The sequence below is a fragment of the Orycteropus afer genome, unplaced genomic scaffold, assembly GCF_000298275.1.
Source record: "Orycteropus afer afer isolate SDZICR_OR568_19922 unplaced genomic scaffold, OryAfe1.0 scaffold00294, whole genome shotgun sequence".
NCBI classification, from domain to species: Eukaryota; Metazoa; Chordata; class Mammalia; order Tubulidentata; family Orycteropodidae; genus Orycteropus; species Orycteropus afer.
Genome location: NW_006921881.1, coordinates 239,684 through 249,796, shown reverse-complemented (window position 1 = coordinate 249,796; position 10,113 = coordinate 239,684).

Genomic DNA, 10,113 nt, shown 5'->3' with positions numbered 1-10,113 from the left:
ACACTTCTTGCAGGACAGATTTGCTGATTCTTCTGACAGTCCATGGTGTTTTCAGTATTCTTCAGCAACACCACAATTCAAAGGCATCAATTCTTCTTCGGTTTTCCTTATTCATTGTCCAGCTTTCACATGCATATGAGGTGATTAAAAATACCATGGTTTGGGTTAAGTGCACCTTAATCTTCAAAGTGATATTTTTGCTCCTTAACATTTTAAAGAAGTCTTTTGCAGAAGATTTGCCCAGTGCGATAACATGTCTGATTTCTTGGCTGCTGCTTCCATGGATGTTGATTGTGAATCCAAGTAAAATGAAATCCCTGACAACCTAAATCTTTTCTCCATTTATCATGATGTTGTTCGTTGGTCCAATTGCAAGGACTTTTGTTTTCTTTATGTTGAGGTGTAATCCATACTGAAGACTGTAGTATTTGATCTTCATCAGTGAGTGCTTCAAGTCCTCTTCACTTTCAGCAAGCAAAGTTGTGTCGTCTGCATATTGCAGGTTATTAATAGTTCTTAATATTAATAGGTTTTTAATCCTGATGCCTCATTCTTCTTCATATAGTCTAGCTTCTCAAATTACTTGCTCAGCATACAGATTAAATAACTATGGTGAAAAGATATAGCCCTGACACACACATTTCCTGATTTTAAACCATACAATATCCTGTTGTTGTGTTTCAATGACAACCTCTTGGCCTATGTACAGGTTCCTCATGAGCACATTCTTTGTAATGTACCCATAATTTGTTATAATCCACACAATTAAATGCCTTTGCGTCATCAATAAAACACAGGTAAACATCTTTCTGGTATTCTTTGTTTTCAGTAAGAGCCATCTGAGATCAGCAATGATATCCCTCATTCCATGTCCTTTTCTGAATCCTACTTGAATTTCTGGCAGTTCCCTGTCAATGTACTGTTGCAACCATTTCTGAATTGTCTTCAGCAAAAATTTTACTTGTGTGTGATATTAATGATATTGTGTCAATAATTTCTACATTCTGTTGGATCACTTTTCTTTGGAATGTACACAAATATCAATCTTTTCCTATTGATTGGCCAGGTAACTGTCTTCCAAATTGCTTGAAATACAAAAAAAAGTAAATGCCTTCAGTGCTTCATCCATTTGTTGAAACATCTTAATGGGTATTTTTGTCAGTTCCTGGAGCCTTTTTTTTTTGCCAGTTCCTTCAGTGCAGTATGAACTTCTTCTTTCAATACTGTTGGTTCTTGATCATATGCTACTTCTTAAATGTCAACAAATTCTTTTTGGCACAGTGACTGCATATATTCCTTCCATCTTCTTTTGATACTTCCTGCATCATTCAATGTTTTGCCCATAAAATCCTTCAGTATTGCAACTCGAGACTTGAATTTTTTCTTCAGTTATTTCAGCTTGAGAAATGGTTTTCTAACTTCAGGTCTTTGCACATTTCATTATAATACTTTACTTTGTCTTCTCAAAGTATCCTTTGAAATCTTCTGTTCAGCTCTTATTTTATCATCTCTTCCATTTTCTTTAGCTACTCTCTGTTTAACAGCAAGTTTCAGAGTCTCTTCTGACATCCCATTTTGGTCTTTTCTTCCTTTCTTGTCTTTTAAAGTTATTTGAAATTAATGTTATCCCATAGCTTGTGTGGTCTTCAGTCACTGGTGTTCAATGAATAAATCTGTTCTTCAGACAATCTCTAAGTTCAGAGTCATATTTTGGCTTTCGTGGACTTGTTTTAATTTTCTTCAGCTTCAACTTGAACTTGCATATGAGCAATTGATGGTCTGTTCCACAGTCAGCTCCTGGCCTTGTTTTGTGGGATGGTGTTGAGCTTCTCCATTACCTCTTTCCACAGATGTAGTCCATCTTATTCCTGTGTATCCCATCTGGTGAGGTCTGCATAGAGCGCCAACCATTTATGCCATTATCAGGAACTCTTGAGAAAGTATATGAAAAGGATAATGATTTATAAATCCAGCTCCCAGAGCATAGGCACTAAAATTTTAACAACTGAATGACTAATGATAGCGTAAGGAAATCTTCATAAAAGACAAAGGTAATGGGATACAAAATAAGAGATAACAGCAACAACAACAACAACAGACTCACTGCCATGGAGTCAAATCTGACACATAGCAACCCCTCCTTGGGTTTCTGAAGTGGTATCACTACAGAAGTAGATTGCCTGACTTTCCTTTAGAGGAGTGGCTGGTGGGTTTGAACCACCAGCCTTCTGGTTAGTAATCAAATGCCTTAGGCACTATGCTACCAGAACTCCTACTGTGCCACCAGATCACCTAAAATAAGAGATAGGTCATTTCAGTTGGGGTTGTAGGACAAAGTTGGTGAGATGGCAGGAGGTTGAAGTGTTCTGTTCTAGAAGGAAGGTGTTTTCAAAAGCAAGGAAACACATACTTGTGAACATGTAGGGAAACAAAGAAAATTCACAGATTAGCAGAGAGAGAGGAACCTACACCCTGAGAAAACATCCTGCTGTCTTGTTAGTTGCTGTGTACATTCCAACTTCCAGTGGCCCGTGTGTGACAGTAGAACTGCTCCATAGGGTTTTCAAGGCTGTGACCTTTCTGAAGCAGACCACCAGGCCTGTCTCCCTTGACACCTCTGGGTGGGTTTGGACTGCCAACCTTCTAGCCAGTAGTTAAGCACTTAATCATCTTTACCACTCAGGGACTCCAAAGTACATCCTAGCCTTTGAAAATGACATAAATCAGAAAATGGAAACAATTATTGACTATTTAAATTTTATTGTTTAAAATATTTAATTAATTAATGGTTGCAGTTTAACATAAAAGTCATAAGACACATTTTAAACCATTCTTTAGTTTTTTAATTGTGCTGGTCTTATATTCCAAATGATATTATTATGAAAAATTAATATTTAAAAATTTATTTTATTTTTTAACTTTATTTATACCATTAAGGTTGGTTCTACTCTGAGGAGGCAGCTCTTTCCCAGCCATATTTTGATTGCCTTTCCACCTAAGGGGCTCATCTTCTAATACTGTATTGGACAATGTTTCAGGGCTATTCATAAAATTGTCCAGTAATGTATCAGACAGTGTTTCACTGCTATTCATAAGGTTTTCCCTGGTCAATTCTTTGAGAAGGGGGTGGCCTCTTCCTTCTTCTAAGTCTGTCTCAGTTTGGAAGCTGTGCTGAAACCTGTCCACTACGGGCAACCCTGCTGGCATTTGAAACACCTCCAGCCTCACAGCAACACACCACAGTACAACAAACTGACAGATAAGTTTGTCTCTCTTAGCTGTTCCAAACCTCTCCACCCACTTCCTGACCTTCCCCCTACCTATATCCAGCCATCAGCCTGGCTTCCCACTTCCTGCCTGTGGTGGAAGCTCTCCCTCCCCTTACCTGTATCCAGATGTTCTGGTTACTTAGTACCTAGGAATATACCACAAATGGGATAGCTTAAACAAACAGGAGTTTATTCTTACAATTTGGAGGCTTTAAATCCAACTTCAAAGCACCAAGATCTAGGGGCTGGGTGAAAGCCCCTTAGCCTTGGGCTTCAGCTCTGCCTCCAGCTCCCGGCCCACTGAAGCTAGAGGCTTTTCTTCACAGACCGCTGCTGGCTGCTGAGGCTGCCAAGCCCAAGGTTGACAAGTAAAAAGGCACAATTCCAATGTTACCAAACCACATGGCAGGCCATGAATTCAAGCCCATTGTAAGACCCCAGGTTGACAGAGCATGGCAGGCTGTTGAACAATGAGATGGCTACATGAAGAGTCCAAGTGTGCCATAAGCTAAAGACCACTCCCCAAGGCTTCTGCTTACATACAGGGAGCAGACCACATTTCCTAAGGCAGCTACCCAGCTGCTTACAGTAGATCCCACCATGGAGTAGATTACCAGTCTCGTCATGGGAAATACTACATCCAGCTGCCCAGCCACTCAACCAGGCCCAGCCAAGTTGACATACAAACTGAACTACTACACCAGCCATCGGCCCTGCCTTCTCTCTTCCTGCCTGTGATGGGGGCTCTCCACTTTACTTTATAAAGTAAAACTTTTGGGATCTCCATTTGCTGATGTGGCATGACTCAAAATGAGGAGAAACAACTGCAAACATCCATTAGTAATGGGAACATGGAATGTATCAAGTACAAAAAACCAAACTAAACTCATGCCATTGAGTCGGATGCAACTCACAGCGACCCCTCCTTGGGTTTCTGAGGCTGTATCTCTACGGAAGTAGATTGCCCAATCTTTTCTCCAAGGAGTGGTTGGTGGGCTTGAACCACCAACCTTCTGGTTAGCAGTCAAATGTGTTAGGCACTATGCCACCAGAGCTCCTGTACACAGTATGAATCTAGGAAAACAGGAAGTTGTCAAAAATGAAATGAAATACATAAAAATTGGTATCCTAGGCATTAATGAGCTGAAATGGACAAGGTTTGGCCATTTTGAATCAACCATATGATCTACAACCCCAGGAATGACAAATCGAAGAGGAATGGCATGGCATTCATCATCACACAGAATGTTTCAAGTTCTATCCTGAAGTACAATGCTGTCAGTGATAGTATCATCTCCATATGCCTACAAGGAAGGCCATATAATACTACTGTTATTCAAATTTACACACCAACCACCAAAGCCAAAGATGAGGAAATTGAAAATTGCTCCCACTTCTCCAGTCTGAAATTGACTGAAAATGCAATCAAGATGTCCTGATTATCACTGGTGATTGGAATGCAAAAGTTGGAAACAAAGAAGAATCCTGGTAGTTGGAAAATTTGGCCTTGGAGGTAGGAATAATGCTGGAGATCGAATGATAGAATTTTGAAAGACCAACGACTTATTCATTGCAAATACCTTTTTTCAACAACACAAATGGTGGTTATACACGTGGATTTTGCCAGATAGAGTACACAGGAATCAGATTGACTACATCTGTGGCAAGAGGTGATGGAGAAGCTCAATATCTCCAGCCAAAACAAGGCCAGGAACTGATTGTGGAACAGACCATCAGCTGATCATATGCAAGTTCAACTTGACATTGAAGACCATTGAAATAAGTCCACGAGAGCCAAAATATGATCTTGAATATATCCCTTCTGGATTTAGAAACCATCTAATGAATAGAGCTCACGCATTGAACATGAATGACCGAAAAATAGAAGAATTGTGGGATGACATCAAGAGCATCATCCATGAAGAAAGCAAAAGGTCATTAAAGAGACGGGAAAGGAAGAAAAGACCAAAATGGTTGTCAGAAGTGACTCTGAAACTTCTTGAGCAGAGAGTAGCTAAAGCAAATGGAAGAAATGACAAGATAAAAGAGCTGAACAGAAGATTTCAAAGAGCAGCTTGAGAAGACAATGTCAATTATGAGAACAGAATGTGCAAAGACATGGAGTTGGAAAGCCAAAAGGGAAGAACATGCTCAGCATTTCTCAAGCTGAAAGAACTGAAGAAAAAGTTTAAGCCTTGACTTACAATATTGAAAGATTCTCTGGGCAAAATATTGAATGATGCAGGAAACATCAAAAGAAGATGGAAGAAAAACAGAGAGTCACTGTACCAAAAGAATTGGCCAATATTCATCCATTTCAGGAGGTGGCATATGATCAAGAACCAGTGGTAATACTGGTTGGATGGACTCTGGTGGGACCCCCAATACTATGGCCCTGGGATACACTTCAGGCCTGGAATAAAACTCACTCCCAGGAGCTGGCTCTTAGCCCAATAGTAAATAAAACATACATGCAGACCGTTCAACTCAGGGTGATGCACCCACATACTCTATGGAGATGCATCCCTTGGAACAATTGACCAAGGGGCACCAGAAGGGCAACATTTGCATGGAGGAAATGCAGGACACACAGGAGTGTATAACTATGTGGGGCACAGGGGGTGTTACTGTGCAGGGAGGGGAGGAGACTGGGTTAGGGTTGGGGATGGTAATTGGGGAGTGGAACCAAATGTACACGAAATGTTGAATGTAAAACAAACACTGCTCTGTAAACTTGTACCTAAGGCACAATAAAATAAAAAATTAAAAAGAAAAAAGAAAAGGGTACAAAAAAGAAAAAAAAAAAAAAAGAACCAGTGGTATTGAAGGAAGAAGTCAAAGGTACACTGAAGGAAGTGGCAAAAAACAAGTCTCCAGGAATGGATGCAATACCCATTGAGACATTTCAACAAATAGATGCCATGCTGGAGGCACTCACTTGGCTATGCCAGGAGATTTGAAAGACAGCTACCTGGCCAACTGACTGGAAGAGATCCATATTTGTACCCATTCCAAAGAAGGCGATTGTTAGGCTGAAGCAAACCTAAGCCCCAAAATGTCAGTTGGCAGCTTCCTCCAGATGTCAGGCCCTGATGAGACAGCCTGATGAGACAACCGCAGTGACTGAACCAGCCCAGACTGTAAAGTCCCATGCAGTGACAAACTTCCTCTTCTGAAGCCCCCTCATGCTAATTAAGTGCAGACCCATGCTAACAGCTAATTGGACCCTGCCATTTCCTTAGAGGACCCTGTCACTCCCCTGCTTTCCCCAAACAGTCCTCTCTGTGTCTATAAAAGTCTATACCCCCTGCCCGGGGTGCGACTTCTCTGGCCCTGATGTTAGGGCATGAGAACCTCTCCCGGGAGCGCCAATAAACTGCTGCTCTGAAACAACTCCGTGTCCTGGTGTCTCGGCAGCTCTGCATTACAGTGATCCCATAGAATGGAAATTATCAAGCAATATCATTAATATTGCACACAAGTAAAATCCTACTGAAGATAATTCAGAAATGGTTGTAGCAGTATATTGACAGAGAACTTCCAGAAATGCAAGCTGGATTCAGAAGAAGATGTGGAACGAGGGATATCATTGCTAATGTCTGATGGATCTTGACTCAAAGCAAAGAATACCAGAAAGATGTTTACTTGTGTTCTATTGACTATGCAAAAGCATTTGATTGTGTGGATCATAACAAATTGTGGATAACATTGAGAAGAATGGGAATTCCAGAACACTTAATTATACTCATGAGGAACCTGTACATAGACCAGGAGGCTGCTATTCGAACAGAACAAGGGGACACTCCATGATTTAAAATCAGGAAGGGAGTGCATCAAGGTTGTATCCTTTCATCATAGTTATTCAATCTGTATGCTGAGCAAATAATCTGAGAAGCTGGACTATATGAAGAAGAACGTGGCATCAGGATTGGAGGAAGAATCATTAACAACCTGAGATATGCTGATGACACAACTTCGCTTGCTCAGAGTGAGGATAACTTGAAACACTGATGAAGATTAAAGACTACAGTCTGCAGTATGGATTATACCTCAATACAAAGAAAAAACAAAAATCCTCACAACTGGACCAATAAGCAGCATCATAATAAAAGGAGAAAGGATTGAAGTTGTCAAAGACTTCATATACTTAATTCTACAATCAACACCAATGGAAGCAGCAGTTAAGACATCAGACGATGTATAGCACTAGGCAAATTGGTTGCAAAAGACTCCTTTAAAGTGTTGAAGAGCAAAAATGTCTCCTTGAAGACTAAGGTGCACCTAACACAAGCCATGGTATTTTCAATCACCTCATATGCATGTGAGAGCTGGACAATGAATAAGGTGGACCGAAGAACAGTCAATGCTTTTGAGTTGTGGTGCTGGGGAAGAATGCTGAAAGTACCAGGGACTGCTAAAAGAACTGACAAGTCTGTCTTGGACGAAGTGCAGCCAGAATGCTTTTTGTAAGCGAGAATGGCCAGACTTCATCTCATCCACTTTGGTCATGTTGTCAGAAAGGACCATTCCCTGGAGAAGGATGTCATGTTTGGTAAGGTGGAGGTTCTACAAAAGAGGGGAAGGCCCTCAACAAGATAGATTGACACAGTGGCTGCAACGATGGGCTCAGGTATAGCAAGGATCATGGAGTTGACACGGGACCAGGCAGTGTTTCGTTCTGCTGTACATGGGGTCGCTATGAGTTGGAGATGACTCGACAGCACCTAACAACAACAACAACAACATGATGACCAGATTTTTATCCATATGAATAAAGGAAGGAAAATTTTTCTGAGATTTTTATCATGGAAAAAAAAAAAATAAGTAAGCAGAGGAGAACAATGAAGGCAATTCAGGAATAGTTGGTGAAACATGGCAGCTATGTGTGGTAAATCACAGTTTTTGCACCAGTGTTCGGTCAGAGTTACTGCTTTCTGGAACCAGTTCTAGCTCTGCCTTCAGTTTCAGTTTCCACAGTTATAGCTACAACTAGCTGCAAGCTGCATGTAAGCTCTTTCACTCTAGGACTTCTCTGCTTCTCCTTCCTTCCCTCTTTCTTAGTTTTGACATTTGCATTGCACTTCATAGTTTGGCTGCACTATATCTGTTCAACCAATCACTTGCTAATGGAGCTCTTGGTACTTTCCAGTCTTTATTATGACTCACGGTTCTGTAATGACTGGCACCACGTGCCTCTTGGGCAACTCTTCCTGTGTCAAGTCGGGAAAGCATTGAAACTAAATAGGAAGAGTGAAAGCAGAATTCCAACAGTTAACTTTACTCAGGAGAGCATGCAAGCCTCCTCCAACCATGGCATATACCTAGAGGACTGTAGCTAATCTTAGAGACAATTTTTATTACATGCTTATAAATGCTGACTTTCTTCACCTATGTTTCTCCCATTTCCAAAAGCCATTCACCTTGAGGTCTGCCAACCATGTGGGTCATGTCATCTTCTTCTTCAGATTTTCAAGAGTCAGAAGAAGTCTCTGGAACTTGAATTCTACCCATGTAACATTCTTCCCTCTCTTCAGGACACTGACAACAGGACTCCAAACCCTTCACAAAATAAAAACAAGATTTCCCTGGGGCTCCTACCTCTTTCCCAATGTCTTTTGCACTGTGCACTGGACCTCTGGTGAGACCCATCTCTGTACCTCAGAATTGGTGTCTGGACAGGCAGGGTGAGACTGGAGGTACTGGCTGTCCTAACAACTCACCTCCACCCCAATTTCACTACCCAGGACTGCACATCCATCCCTGCTTCAAACCTTACCTCATAGTTTCTTCAACCCATCTGGGTGGGAGCCAGCATATAGCAGAAGCTCTAACTCTTTGTGCAGTTTCAGTGGCCTGATTATCACTGTTGAGTCTCCCTGTTTCCCACACAGAGACATACAAAATTCTGCATGAGCAGAGATGCGACTCTAGATAAAGTCCTTGACCAGCAGCTGCTTTGTGCCTCCTCCATGGAAAAGATAGTCCCAGATGCTTAAGCTGGGTACACTTATTCTCCTACATGTGCCTTTGGTTTCACTGAAACTCTACCCAACTGCCTCAGGAATGATGTGATAATAACCTGGCCAGGGACATGTAGGGGAAGTGTACCCAGGTGCCTGGTCGTTCAATGATATACATGAGCACATGGGTGCATGATGCACGTGAGGTGTGGTGGAAACAGCTAGGATGGCACACACCTCTTAACATTCACGTGGGCCACTGTCAGGGGCCCATACCAAGTGCTATGAACACTCCTAACTAAGGTGAGATACTCCAGGTGATGGTAATAGATCCCGAAGTGTCAATGTGGCAACTCTTATCTCACTTTTTCACAAGAGACTCTTGGTTCTCTGTATCAACGTCTGCTTTTTGTATCTCCCAACTCTCTTTCATTATTCCAGGGGGCAGTTGCTATGTCCAGGTGAGGATTAACCCACATAGAGGAATGGAGGACTCTTTTTGCCATGTAATGCTCTGTGAAGGCCCTTTAAGGAAACTCTTAGCTCTGATACAGAGAACAAAGAGTAATATGCTATGGGTATGTCTGTCTGGACTACCTGCCTATATTTATGGAAACCAAAATCTAAAATATTGTCTAAAGTGGCTTCAGAGAAAATTAATAAACCAACTTTTTTTAGGGCTGGGTTCCTAATTTCCAAGCTATTACAGAAAATGGTCTAGAATATGATTTCTTACTATTTCTTTTAAATTATGTTGTATTCATTTCGAAGAACACATCAGTATTGGTGCTTCATTGTCCCTAGTGGGACATTGGAAGCTCTGGTTCAAACCCACCAGCCACTCCTTGGAAGGAAGGTTGGGCAATCTACTTCCGTAGTGATAC